Source organism: Colius striatus, chromosome 3 (genome assembly GCF_028858725.1).
Source record: "Colius striatus isolate bColStr4 chromosome 3, bColStr4.1.hap1, whole genome shotgun sequence".
Lineage (NCBI taxonomy): Eukaryota > Metazoa > Chordata > Aves > Coliiformes > Coliidae > Colius > Colius striatus.
The window spans coordinates 88,196,592-88,210,659 of NC_084761.1; the positions used below are offsets into that span (position 1 = coordinate 88,196,592).

A 14,068-nucleotide genomic window follows, 5' to 3' on the forward strand; every position below is an offset into this window, starting at 1 on the left:
TCTCACATCTTAGGAAGCTCCACTATTTTGTTATTTATATATTTAATTTCACTCACTAGAAATATATTTCTGCAATTGCAGCAAAAGCATTTTACTATAGATGCTTACGAATAACTGGATGAGACTTCCAGTTCATTTCACACTAGGTAAAAACAGCCTCAACCATGTTAATGGCTTTGAGGCTGGCTGCATTTCAACTAATTACCTGAAGATGAACAGCCCTACATATCCAATTACTAATTAACTCCCTTCAGACAGACACTAACTGGACACTAATCTTTGTATTCAGAGATCAAAAAGGAAAAAATTCTTAGCCAGGATGGCAGAAACCATTTATTTGGCAACTGTCTGAACTAAACAGCAGATTTATTGGTTTAATGAATAGTCCACAAACTAGAATTGCCATGAAGTCAAACACACATGAAATTGTAGTCTTATTCTGAATTTAGACTATAATCTGTCAAATGACATGTCTAACTCAATTTTCAAATCTTAAAAGTCCAAGAAAGACTCAGTGGTCAATCAGAAAGATACTCAGTAAAAACTAAATTTGCAACAAAAGAGATTATGATCTACTGTTATATATTTTAAATGATAGGGTTTTGAAGTAAATATAGCTTTCTTTAAACACTAAAGGTTAGTCTAAGACTGCTTGCTCTTCTGTATTCCTTAACTTCTTTGTTTCAAATTTATGAAAGTCGGTTGCTACTTCTAGACCTATTTTCTTCTTAATGCTGCAGTGAGAACATGCTTCCTTCTATCCTGCAAATAAATACTCTGTGAAGATACAGAGGAGGACAAAAAGTGATAAACCAATCACTTAGCATCATTTACCATCTGAACAAACACTGGTTTTCCCTCAAGTTCTGTTAGGACAAATCAAGAAGAAAGAAGAAACATGAAAAAAAGAGAAATGCAAAGGAGAAATCATTTCTCCTCATTGCATAGTTATGTCACTGCATATTTGTTACTTATGAAACACAAGTTCCTGATGACCACCTTCGCTGTCCCTAGGAGACAGGATGCCTGCTCTGAATACCAGAAGGCCACAAAAGCATTTTAACCACAGTAGTATATGGGAAGGTATAGTAAACCTCAAAGACAACTTACACGTCTTCCAGTGGCATACATATCTGTCAGGTACCAGATAAAGAAACCAAAACCTCAAGGTTTCATGGTCTAATAGAATCAAAAAAGAATCACCTCTCTTCAGTAGCTAAGGAGTAACCCTTGGGGTTGGCACAAGACAAGAATTCAGTGTAATTCCACCTCCACTTAAGCTGATCTAAAGATAACTGCTGCACTTCTGGTGGTTTTCAAGATTCATTTCTCTATAAATCAGGAACCAATGGTTTCAAGGATCAGATAAAGGAGGCTGAAAATTTAGATTGCAACACTTTAACTTCAGGGTCTTCACGGTCTTCCAGCACAACCTACGTTGATGTTCTTTAAAGTCTATGAAAACAATAACACACTGCCACCTTTTTTTCACAAGTGTTGCAATACACTGAAGTCCTCTGATCAAAGCAACAGAAGTGCTCAGATTACCAACCATAGAATCATAGAATGGTAGGGTTGGAAGGGACCTTTAGAGATCATCTAGTCCAACCCCCCTGCAGAAGCAGGTTCATCTGGATCAGGTCACACAGGAACACATTCAGGTGGGTCTTGAAGACTTCCAAGGAAGGAGACTCTACAACATCCCTGGGCAGCCTGTTCCACTGCTTCTTCACCTGAACAGCAAAAGCTTTTTCTTATATTTAAGTGGAACTTTTTGTTTTCCAGTTTTATCCCATTACCCCTTGTTCTGTCACTAGATACAATAGAAAAAACGTGCCCCTTCAAGCCATCCTGTCAAAAAAGCCACAGTCAGCTTCTCAGAAAGGACATCATACAACCTACAGATAATTTAACTTCTAAAAATGTGAAATTATTCAACAGCTCCTGTACAAATACGCCTTCATGTGCCACATTAGCCGATATCATGGAGTAAATAATAATAGACTGATTTCAAACACATGGTGTTTTGTTAACTTTGATGCATTTAATCCTTGCTTTACTGCTGTCTATGGAAGATCCAGCTATACTCCTTAAATCCTTAGCATAAGGCAGCAGCAGTGAGAAACCAGTTCCTTGTCTCTTTGTATTTGTGTGATCTTTCATTCCTCATGTCAGTACTTCTGGAGAAGTGCAGCATCAGTGACAGATTCTGCTTGTTGGGAATTGTGAATACTTATTGCCAAAAACCACACATACCAGAAAAAAAAAAATACTAGGGAGCAAATGTAATAGAAAAAACATCCTGTTATTTATGCCAAAATGCTGTAGGCCACATTAAACGTTTGGACATGGTAGTTCACATTGACATTTAAATATTTAAGGAAGAATGATAAGATTCTTTTAATGTTATTTTACTCTCACAGTTTCCAAGGAGCACTACGTACCTTTTTGACACATTAAACATATAAACTCTATCTTATGCTGCCTCTCAGTTACTTCTCTGAAAAACTAAGTTTAGGATGAGAAAACCAGTAAACACTTATTATTTTTTCTAACTTTATAAGTAGAGAGATCATATTTTTTTGCAATAATTTCTAAACAAGCTTTTCTAAACAAAGACAGTAACAAAAGAGTGCAGTCCATCTCTGCCAAATCAAATCATTCTCCATGTAAATATAGGAAAAAGAAAGAAGGCTCCCCATAGACTTCTCAAGCATTACCCTTACAAAGCATCTATCATTTGAATGAGAAAAACTACAGGAATCTCCTGGAGAGTGAATATCCTCTACATATTCAAATAAAAATAGAAAGAATCCCGCTTTTTTTTTCAATTCAGAAAAATGTAGTACTCTTACCTCATTATCACTAAGACATTAGTATGGCTTTTGCAGAACATTCCAGTGGCCTTCCAAACTGTAAAGCCTGCCAAATTCTTTGACTCAGTTGCCATAAAACATTTATAAATTGCTGCAATCTGAGCCAAATTTTGTTTTATAAAAGTATAAAAAGGATATGAGTAAAACCGTGGGTTGATTCACTGTGAGTGTAACATATGTTAAAGGGTTTCCAGGTCCTGTTACTCATTATGAGAAAATAGCAATCCAGATACGCAGATACATTATGGTGGCTCCACAGATTTAGTCTCATCCCATTGTTTTTGGTAGTTTTCCCTTTCATCTAATCATCTGCATCTGGACTTTCCCAAAGCAAATCCATGTCTTCCAAAACCAAGTAAACTAAAGCAGTGGCATCAATAAAAGTGTGTCCTTTCTCCAGTAATATTAACCACACGCTTTCCTCTCTATCAACAGAGCAAATTAGACCACAGAGAAAATGATTCTTTGGACTTCTCAAAAATTCAGCTATAGTACCATGAAATTCAGAGCATTTTTATCCTTTGAGAAGACAATATAAACAGCTAGAGAGAATCATCAAGTATTTTCTTATTCTTACTTAGAATGTTTCAGTGAAGCTGTCCGTGAGTTTTACAGTTTAAACAACTCTTTGGAGGTTGTTTGGTAGTTAATACCTTCCATGTAGTCAACCAACCATTCATCATGAAACTCATACTTAAATACCTGCTAAAACTTGTCTTTTGCTGCAAGAACATCTGCTCTACTGCTCAAAAGATTAACCTGGTTCATGTGTGGGAAGACTATCAAGTATAGGTAAGACCCCTCTTGCTGTTCCAGATGGGTTTTGGGAGAGCTCCTGGGAGTATGTCTCCATAGGTTCATCATGTCCTTTCAAGAATATATGGACAGTTCCAGGAATGTAGAGGAAGTGTAATAACTTCTCTGTAGTTTGGCTCCATCCTCCCTGGGGAGCATCAAGGGTAGTAGCCTGCATCAACAGCCCACTCAGCTATCAGCCTATCTCCTCACGTTAACCTGCTTACCTCTTCTGAAAGCAGCCCCAAGCTCTGTTCATAGGTTTTAAACCATGTTTGAAAAGTTAACTAGACAGCTTCACAAGTGTAGGAGTGGTGTCTACAGAAGAAGCAGCAGCTAATTCATGTCCATCAATCCTTCCTGGAGTCTGAGCAGTCCCAGAGCTGTAGCCTAATGGGAGGTAACATAGACTTAATAGTACTGTTTGGCACAGTTGTTTGGGGTTTGAGTTTTTGTCTAAACTAAAGACTGGTATTACAAAGAAAGATATAAAGCAAGTTAAATTCTTATTAAAGCTTGTGATGTCCCTGTACTATGCAACTGGGGTTTCTGAATTTCACAAAGCATCTTTTAGAGAGTTCAAGTTTGGGCAATGCTGGGAGAGTGATAAATCTGTTTTGACCTCACTTACAAGGAAAAACATTTCCATGCTTTTAGTGTCAAGTTTTCAAAAAAGTAGAGGGTTGGTGGTTTTTTAATGGCTTTTTTTTTTCTTTTGGGCATTTTTTTTAAACTTTCAAAAAAAGACTAAAGTTATCCATTGTTTTGGAGGCCATGTGGAAGGGAGGTGTTTTTAACACATATCCTTAGATCTTCTTTAAAACTAAAACCTGCAATCACTTTTGCCCCATCTCTTACAGAGTTTTTCCCTGCATCCTGATTATTTTTTAATTATTTTTCAGTTTCTTTTTTTCTGTACTTTAAGACAAATGTTTACTCTCCAACATCACTACAAAACAAACTATTCTTTGATTTGTTTTGCTGACTGTGTCCCTTTCACAACCTATTTTGGTTTTTAATGCTCACCACTCATATCAAGCTGGTTTTAGGCAGCAGCACTTCAGGATTTCACTTAATATTCAGTATTCCTTTCCCTAAAGAGCGTTGGTATCGTATTTCAGCTTTTGCTTTATGTTTCCCATTGTCGTGTGTCCCCATGTGTTTTTTAAGACACAATTTAGGCAGAGTCTATTTCTGTGGGGTTCAGAGGAGGAAAATGTGCTTTTAGCAAAGACAAAGAGGATGACAATAGAAAAGGATGCAAGAGCTAAAGAACCAAAAAGGGAAAAATACTAGCAAGCAGGGTGTGATAGCCTCTCCAGACCATTTTTTTCAGCCCCAAACTGTTTATAAAAAGTGCAATCTTAGTCTTTATCTCTGTTTTTTTGTTTTTGCAGTTAAGTGATCATATTTGACACAGCTTGAAGCCAGCTATGTTTATACAAGTGTGTGTGTCTAACATTGAGAACTGAAGTCTGCCAATAGTAACTGAACCATAAAAGTCACTCAAAGTTTTCATGGTACACCAGAGGGGAAGAAATACAGATACTAGTTCTGTATTCTAACAAGACAGCTGAAAAAGAAAGTTGGACATTTGCTGGTCATGTTTTCAGAGATGATATTCCCATAATACTTCAAAGAAAACTTTTTTTATACTAAAGCCACTTCTAAAGCATCAGTAATCAGAGCAAGCAGGATGAGACAATGGAGGCAGGGGGAGGAAGGATAGACCGCAACACCAGAATGAGATGTCCTCTCAGTTGGAGCCTCTCCAACACTTATTCCTTTAAATGCTCGGTTAGATATTTTCCTCAAAATGTTAGGAATAATCATAGACTTCTACATTACTTTGAGCAGACTGTCTTTTACAAGTCATATCCCTCAGAAGATGCATCTCATAAGGCTGAGTGGTGAGCTCACTCAGTACAATGATGGACTCTCATCAAGGAGTGAGGTGCCAGCCACTGAAAAATGAAAGCAGGAGACAGTAAGCCTGTTCCAGCTTCCTCAGAAGGTTTTCTTCAATTTCTGCCCATTTTCAGAAGCAGGTGATAAGGAGACAAAGGGAAAGTATTGCTGTTGAGAAGAGGTGACACAGCAACTAATCCTGCAGCTGGTATCAAAAGTGAAGAGTCTACATCAGTTTTGCTAAGAATTACAGAAGTCAAATTCAACACCATAAAAGAAGAAAAAAAGAATAATTCCAAGTGTAAAGTTATTTGGAAAAACTTTGGGTGAATATGAAACTATGATCTAAGAAGACAGAACTAAGGATATGAAAGCGAAACAATGGCATTTTGCAGTTAAAACTTCCTCCAAGATGTCAAAACCTTTTTGCATTAGTTAGTTACTGTATGAGCGTCATATTCTACTTAAAATAGGGAAACAGAAGCTGTCAGGTCATTGTCTGAAGAAAGCAGCGAGGAAATCCAAGCTATCCTCATGAAACACATTCTTTACCAGGTTTACTTTGTTAAGACACCATTTTAAATATTAGCCTAAGGAATGCAAGTACTAAAAGACAGAGGAAAAAATGACCTCTTGGGTGGGAGACGGTTAGCGAAATATGAGAACTCACACAGAATAGTTTTTGTTCAATCAAAGAATGTAGCTGAAAGAAACATTGAGAAGTGATGTTCATCATTCTCCTCTAAGGTGAGATTAGCCATATCTATCTCATTGCTCATGGAAGTCAGTCCAACCTTTGACCTCTGCTGGCAATCAAGTCCAACCTTCAACCTGTTAACATAAGAAAGTGTTTCTAACCCGCCCTATCAATTTCGTTTGCTGAGCTTTAAGCCCATTTTGTTTGATTCTGTCCACAGGAGACATGAGGAATACATTCCCTTTCTCTTTGTAGCAGCCTTAACATATTTGAAGATTATTATCACGTCTCTCCTCAGTTTTTGTCTCTGATAAACAACTGAAATCCCACCATCAGTCTCTCACAAGTTTCATCTTCCAGCCTTCTGTTCCTTTCTTCTGAAATCTCTCCATCATTGGCAGCTCACAGGAAACACTGCTCCAGATGAAGCCCTCTCAAGGTTATTTGGGCCTGGGGGATTATTTCACATCTCTTTCAGACCACACTCCCAGTAAAATGCTTGCCTGTTTTCTGGCAAAGGTATGACATCAGTCCTTCAGACTTGGTCAAGTTGTGGCTGTCACATCTACATCTCTTGCAGTGCATACAGTTGATTTATTCTGGTTACAGGTAATGCAACAAAATGAAACTTTAAATAGCTTCTATTAAGCACAGGTAGAGGAGGGGCAGGGGTGACATTTTGTGACAATAGTGACCTTCAGACTCTGCATAAGCAATATCAAAAAAAAAAAAAAGTCTTCAGTGTTTCATGATCAAATTTGCCATACTAAAAATGAAAAACGACTCGGGGAAACTCACTCTAATTGCCTGGAATAATCAATCTTTTTGTCATCTAGACATGAGACTTGATGACAAAACAGATGGAAACATTCCAGCAAGTAGCTGTCTGGAGAAACTGCTTTGGCTCAAGGTTGAGAGACACCTTCCCACAGGCCAAGATTTTGGAGAAGGCCTGTTAACTCCTCCTCCATGTTATAGAATTCAGTTTTATGAGAGCAGAAAGATGGGGAGAGAGAAAGGCTTGCAAATGGATGATACAAATAAGGCACTTAGGAGTCCAAGAACAGCTTTCAGCCTGGACTTGCTACTTTTCTGTTTAAGCAATTTGTGAGCAATGGTGTCAGTGCTGGGGAAAAGAGCATGACATAATTATCTCCTGGTATTATTGCATATCATTTTAATCAGAGAATATATTAACGGTGACAACATAGACATAGCCCAGCTGACCTTATCTTTCCCTGATAAAAGAAGTTACAATGAGGAAACATTGCTTTGCTAATATGACAAATTAGTAGATTGTAAAGAAGTCAACACATGACAAAGCCGAATTATGGGAGCAGAGATAATAAGCTCCTTTCTGTCTGTCCTCAATTGTTACAAAACTTTAGGCAGGAGGAAAAAGAGGCAGAAAACTATGAGACACTATACAGGCCCTCCCTTCAAAATCAGCTCATCTCAAAAGAATGACACAGATCTCTTAGGGCTTGGACATACCTTGGCACAGTTGCAAGGATCTCACTCTCTCTCTTCCCCATACACGGAGGCTGCACCAGTTACCTCAGACAATGAGCCATTGCTGAAAGAGCTATGTTGAAGCTGAAGATCGCCATTTCTGGTTAGCATATAAATGCCACAGTAGTTCAGCAGCTGAATCACAAGTAGTTTGGGGATGCATGAGGAGTATTAACTTTAGCTGGCCATGATGGATTTTGAAGGTTTACCAGTAAAGAATTCTGCACAGACCCTCTTCTTTCTTGTTTATCATATGATATAATTTTCACAGGAAATAAGTGTTTCTCATTGATGATTTAGATCTAATAATGCTGAGTGCTGTTTAAGTAGGAAGAAGTCAAGTTCTTAAGGAATTTGTCTGATGCTTGTCAAGGAGTAGCATTTATTTAGACATTAGCTGTAACACATCATCCAAATAATATACTCTGAAAAGTAAGAAAAAAGTAATTTAGACCTTGCTGAGTGTTGAAATTAAAAAGGTATTCATCTACTTCTCTTTAGACTGGTATCAGATAAATAATACACTTTGTGAGGAGATGACATGTACAATTAAGCACAAATGAAAAACTCTCGTTGATGCTTTCTCCACTTCGCTCCTTCCCTTCCAAGATGCTCATGGGGTGCTTTCAGCTCAAGGATTTCCTAATTGGAGAATTTGCAATCCTTGGATCAGGCTGGATGTTCTCCTTAAAATGAATTACCAGTGCTCTGAGAGGCACTTTCTGGGACACTGAGATGACTTTCTGCAAGTCTGTACACGGGAAAAAAACATGCACAAGTGTGGAAATACATTTGTATTTCAAATTACGTGGTTATTTCTGTTCTTTTTTTCTTTTCTCTCTGCCTTTCCTGCCATCTGTGGGCTTAAAAAAAACCTGTGATTTGTGTCTGAATTGCTCCTGTGTGGGCCTGATCTCCTTTCTCATCTCTCATTTTCATGTCTTCCCTTGGGCCAACATTAGCATTTCTGGGCCATGGAGTGAGGCAGAGGAGGGCAAAGAGCCAGCTTCTGCAGGTGCCCGGGCAGGACAAGAGAAAAGAAGGGAAGAGGAGTTCAATCATTTATTTTAGCAGCAGCCTACATTTAGATTTAAATCCACTGTGCAATGTCTCTGGTATAGATCACACACAGAGGTTCACATTGGAAGGGACCTCTGTACATGCTTCAGTCCTATATATGTGCATGTACATGTGTGTGCATACACACAACTATACATGTACATATGTGACTTTCCTCACGTTGCAGTGGGTGGAAGAACAACAGGCGAGTGGTGGGAGAAAACATTTCTATCTCCTGGGTCAGGCACTTAGGATATAGCAGGAAGGCTGCAGCTTTCCCCCAGGTCCTCAGAGGAGAGTCCTGATTCCTGTGGGGTTTCATTTGTTTTTGTGTAGGACTCTAGCTATGTGGAAGTAAAAATAAAGATGTTTTTATTATGCAGTATACTCAGCTTCTGGAGCACACAAGGCTTGGACATAGAAATTTTGGGCTGCATGGACCATACTGTAACAAAATACATGAAGGTTTAAAAATGGTATTTATTAAACACATATGCAAAATATTTCAGTGTATTACATGTGAAATACACTCAGGCACTCTAAACTGCTGAAATTACCAGAGGCAATGTCACCAATAGCCTAAATGTTATAATTATTTTCAAATGAAAGCAATAGCTGCACGTAGGCTCACATTTAGCTTTCTGCTCCCTGAGGCAGCGCATTCCTAGCAGGGGTGTTATCCTGCATCTCTGTGGAAAGCATTAGCAGCTCTGATAACAATGCAGCTCTGTGCTTTTAAAGACTACAAAGCAATCATGCAAAGAGTAGTAAAGTTCATTCTGAGTATTTCTGTGAGAATTAAACAGTCCAGTAGTATTTCGTGTTTCACATAAGGGACATTGTTTATTTTCCCTTCTGAAATTTGGCTTAAGGTCAATAAATACAGCATCAGTAGAATTTTGCTGGGGGTTTTTTCACAAAAAAATAATGAACCAGTGGGCTACCACACCTACCCTTTTCCTTTTATCCATTTTACTTTGTGCTTCTACCTGATAATTATACAGAATAGACTGAAACTGGATAAGCAAATGTTATTTTGGAGGAATGAACACAGTTATTCACATCCTCCATTTCAAGGGGACTTACTTAATTTTTTTGATGTGTTTCAACCCTCAGGACATTGTTCTTCATGTGAAACAACGTGCAATACAGTTCCTTCTACATTCTTTTTCCTAGAAGTATAGTTTAACCGTATTATTTAATCCTTAGAGAACCAACAGTAAAAATAGAAAATATATACATATCTTTATACTGTAAGATTAATAAAACTATTTATTGGGAAAATAGTTGATGAGTATGTTGATTTGTGCTGACATGTAACAATCAAGAGAAGTCAACAACTTTTAAAGTATCTCCTGGCAAGGTTTTGGAATCCACAAGCAGCATGGCAAATGAATGCAGTCAATAAAAAATGTAAAGCCTCACAACACCACAGAAATCAACAAAGAGAACCTATACTCTTTATGGATGGAGTACAGAAAGCTGGTGTGTTCATGCTTCCAGTATATGAGAAAATGGAAATGTATCTGCAATGACAGGAAGAAATCTCTCCTGAAGGCTTTCAGAAATCCCCTACAATGGGTAACGGATGATACTTGCTTATCTATGGATGTCTACTACACAGTATAAATGTATGTAGCAAGAGACTACACATGTGCTCATATAGAGGACCAGTTGTTTATAATACGGTTTAAGTAACTGTGTCTTTCCTATCCCACACCCAAATTAATTCTCAATTGGAACTGTCTAGCTTTACTTAGTGCTCCTGTTTCTGCAGCAAAATCCCACAGCTCCATCATGGACTACTGAAAAGTGGGTAAACTTGCCTAAATTAAGAAGGAAATAACCAGGTCTACTGCAAAGACCCAGTAGATATATATTACTCTGATAAGGCAGTGTAGTGCAAGGATAGATACAGATTTGAGTGTCATTTCACAGCGTGGCTTCTCTCAGCCATCCTCTATTGACCTAAGAGCACCTGGAGTACATAGAGGTTTTCTATCCATCTGTCTTATTTATCTGTCTACCACACACATACACACACATCTATATACATATTCTGCCAAGCATTGGTTGTGGAACAGAAAGAGGAAGAGCAACGGACACCATCTAGTCACCTATTAAGAACCTCAGGCAAATTTTCCCCAACTACATTTATAGCCAGGAAATGAGGCTGCTTGAAGAAAAGAACATTTCCATCCTTTGAAATTGACAGCTTGTGTTCTCGTGATGTAGGCTTGTTCAACAGTGTATGGTTTTATTCCAGAACTACACCTGCAATACACTTTACTAATTAAGTCAGACTTCAGTACTTCCCAGGGGAAAATACTAGTTGCAAACTATTTTTAAGAAAGAAATCCTATCCAAAGTAGTATTTATTAATATCCTTATGAAGTGAAGAGGTATAAGCATCTAGGTACTATATGGGTGTGGGTACAAACCAGTTTCTTACAAATCAAGGTCAATAGTTAAAAGGGAGGCATCTCCAGAAAAATGCATTCCTGGCACTTAAATTCTTATTTCCTGCCCAGTTCTTTACATTTTGTTACATTTGTGGTCTTTTATCTGTAAGAGATACCAGCAGTTCTCTGCCTGGTAAGGCAGTGAAGGTTGTGTGAGTATCTACAAAAGATCTCTTCCTACCAACATCTATAGAAACTCATTTTGCTAGGGATCTGGATACAGTTCAGAGAAAGCACAGAAATATCTAGCTTGATGCCCTCATTGAGCTCTCTCTTGCCCTTCTGGTTAATACTGATTGTTAGTGTAAACTCCAGCTGCTCAGACTATCATAAGCCCTTGTAAAGAACATGTAAATGCACACTTGCCTAAACTAAACAGCAACCATGTGGTGGTCCACACTTCAATGAATGTGTTTATGAATACTACTTTCTGATAAATACTGTACCTCTCCAGCTCTTGATAATATTTAACTTATCACTTTCTTTCAACAAAAATTATTTGAGTAAAACAATACAGCAATAATCATCACACTTCAAGCAATAACGAAGCTGAGAGATCACCTACAAAAGGTAATATAAGCAATATGGCAGCTAGATAGAAATGATGAACTACGTTCTTTATAAAAATAGCTTAAACTATTTTTATGGTTTTGAACTATTTTGCAGACTTAAACAGCAACAAAAAGTCAGACAAAAGCTGATACCAGTAAACAAATATCAACAGGAAAAGAAATACAGAATGGCTTATGTGTCCTCTCCGCTTTACGAGTGAAGTGAAGCCCAGGACAAAGGAGCTTCAAAACACACTCTGCATCTTCTAGGTCTGCAGTTTTATTTGACCTTCCAGGGCGTTAATAGACATATTTTAAGTCTCTGAATTTTTCCCATTGGCTTCAATGCAAACACACACGTGTAAAGAACATTGCTTGCTTGGGTCTCCCGAGCAAAGCTCTATTTTTATAGGTGTTCATTTCCTAGTGCAGTGATATGAGTGCTGTTGCATATTACAGTTTCCAGCAACGTCTATGGAATCTCCCCATTAAATTCTATGGAAATTATTGCTATACTAAACTACCTGAGAATGATAAATATATATAATGTATTTAATATATAACATAGTATACAATAAAAAACAAAACAAATAAAACTTTGGTTAAAAAACCATCCCTTAAGGAAATCAGCTTGCAGTACAATACATTATATATGGGTTTCTGCTAAAGAAAGCCATATTTCCCAGTTATCTGTGTCTATAATTCCTGTCCAAATCTGAAGTATAGTTATAAAAGCCCAGGTTTTGGTAATAAATTCAAACTCCTGGTTCTCCCTGGACTTCCTTTCAAAATCTCAAATCCCTGAGAATACTCAACTCAGATGTAGGATTCATGTTTAAGTAAGTTAATAAATTACTGGTTAAATCCAGACACTTTTGATTCCCAGAAACTATGACAACTAATGTGCATCGTTTCCAAGAATACAAGCAACAAAATTTTCCAAAATTCTACCTGTAGTTTCCCACATGATGACTCCCAAGGCACTACACAATCAGTTCCCTTTTCCACTTTTTCTGTCTTCAAACCATACTTTTCTGACTTGACAACACTTTTGGTTTTCTTTTGTAAACAGTGCTAATAAAATTGATTATTTTTGGTTTATTTAAGATTAAGAACCTCAGTCACCCAAATGCAAAACAACTTAATTAGTAATGCACTGAGCACAGCAGCTTAAGTAAAAATCCCACAGGTGAATGAACCAACATTTGGTATGTGAATGACCTTATATGAAACTAATATGGCAAATTACTCATAAAGCACAGAACTAATACTATACAGCAATGCTCAGAAATGCACCAATAAGGATTTCATATTATAAAACTAATTTTCCAAGAATCTGTCTCAGTCATCAATCCTGCATTCACAGTCTCTCTTCAAGGATATTTCCACTGAGTTCCATGAGGCCTCAAAGCATTGAAGTAGCCAAGCAAAGATGTCGTGAGAGATTTTTTTGTAAGCACAGAGTAAACCCATATTAAGAGTATAAATAATCTACCTATCTATGCAAATCCAAAGAATGATCATCTTGCCTTCAGCCTCCTGAATAAATTCTTTTACTTCAGAAGAATTACTCATTTTATAAGGCTGAAAGTAGGGAAGCAGACCATTTGAGCTTTAGAGGTGACACTCCTCTGACTAAATGCCAACGCTTACTATGTAGCCAACTGTATCTCAGCCCTAGACTCAATGCACAGTCAACTGAGAAATTTAGGCTTCCTGAAACAGAGATCAAGAACAGATCATATTAATTACAGAGAAGCAGGTTTCTATCCTGTGACTGTAATGGAAGTCTACAGGGAAGGAGCTCAGACCTGCTCTCCTGTGTGTGGCTCAAGTCTCACAGAATGTATCCCACTCTACATGCTACCACCATTCACATGCTTTTAATTTGACAGTCTGATCTCATGTTTACTAAAATGAAAGAAAGTTTTCTCATCAGAGTAAAGCTATTTAAATACAGTTAGAAAGTTGCGTAGTTATATTTATACAAATATTTAACAGTGTTATTCTCACAGTTTTTATGTCATCTTTTACCTCTACTCAATCCAGTTTTATTGAGAAAGGAAATATATAGAATTACATTTTCTGAAGTACACATTAACTGGTACCACTGGGAGCCACAGCGTAGCTCAGTCTCCTCAGTTTCTGACTCACTCAGCACACATGTGAGGCTGCTGTTACAGGCATCAGGGACAGGTAGGACTTGTG

General features: G+C 37.6%; 1 protein-coding gene across 3 annotated transcripts in view; it reads right to left on the minus strand.

Annotated features, from left to right (window-relative positions):
- AFAP1 (actin filament associated protein 1) overlaps positions 1 to 14,068 on the minus strand; it is a 124,316-nt gene that overhangs the window by 95,821 nt on the left and 14,427 nt on the right. Inside the window, exon 1 of one of the 3 annotated variants that reach the window (XM_061993124.1) lies at positions 7,771 to 7,824. The exons of the other annotated variants lie outside the window; for them this stretch is intronic. The gene's annotated coding sequence lies outside the window, so the exon portion shown is untranslated. Of the gene's footprint in view, positions 1 to 7,770; positions 7,825 to 14,068 lie in introns of those variants that run through there. 3 annotated transcript variants of the gene reach the window in all.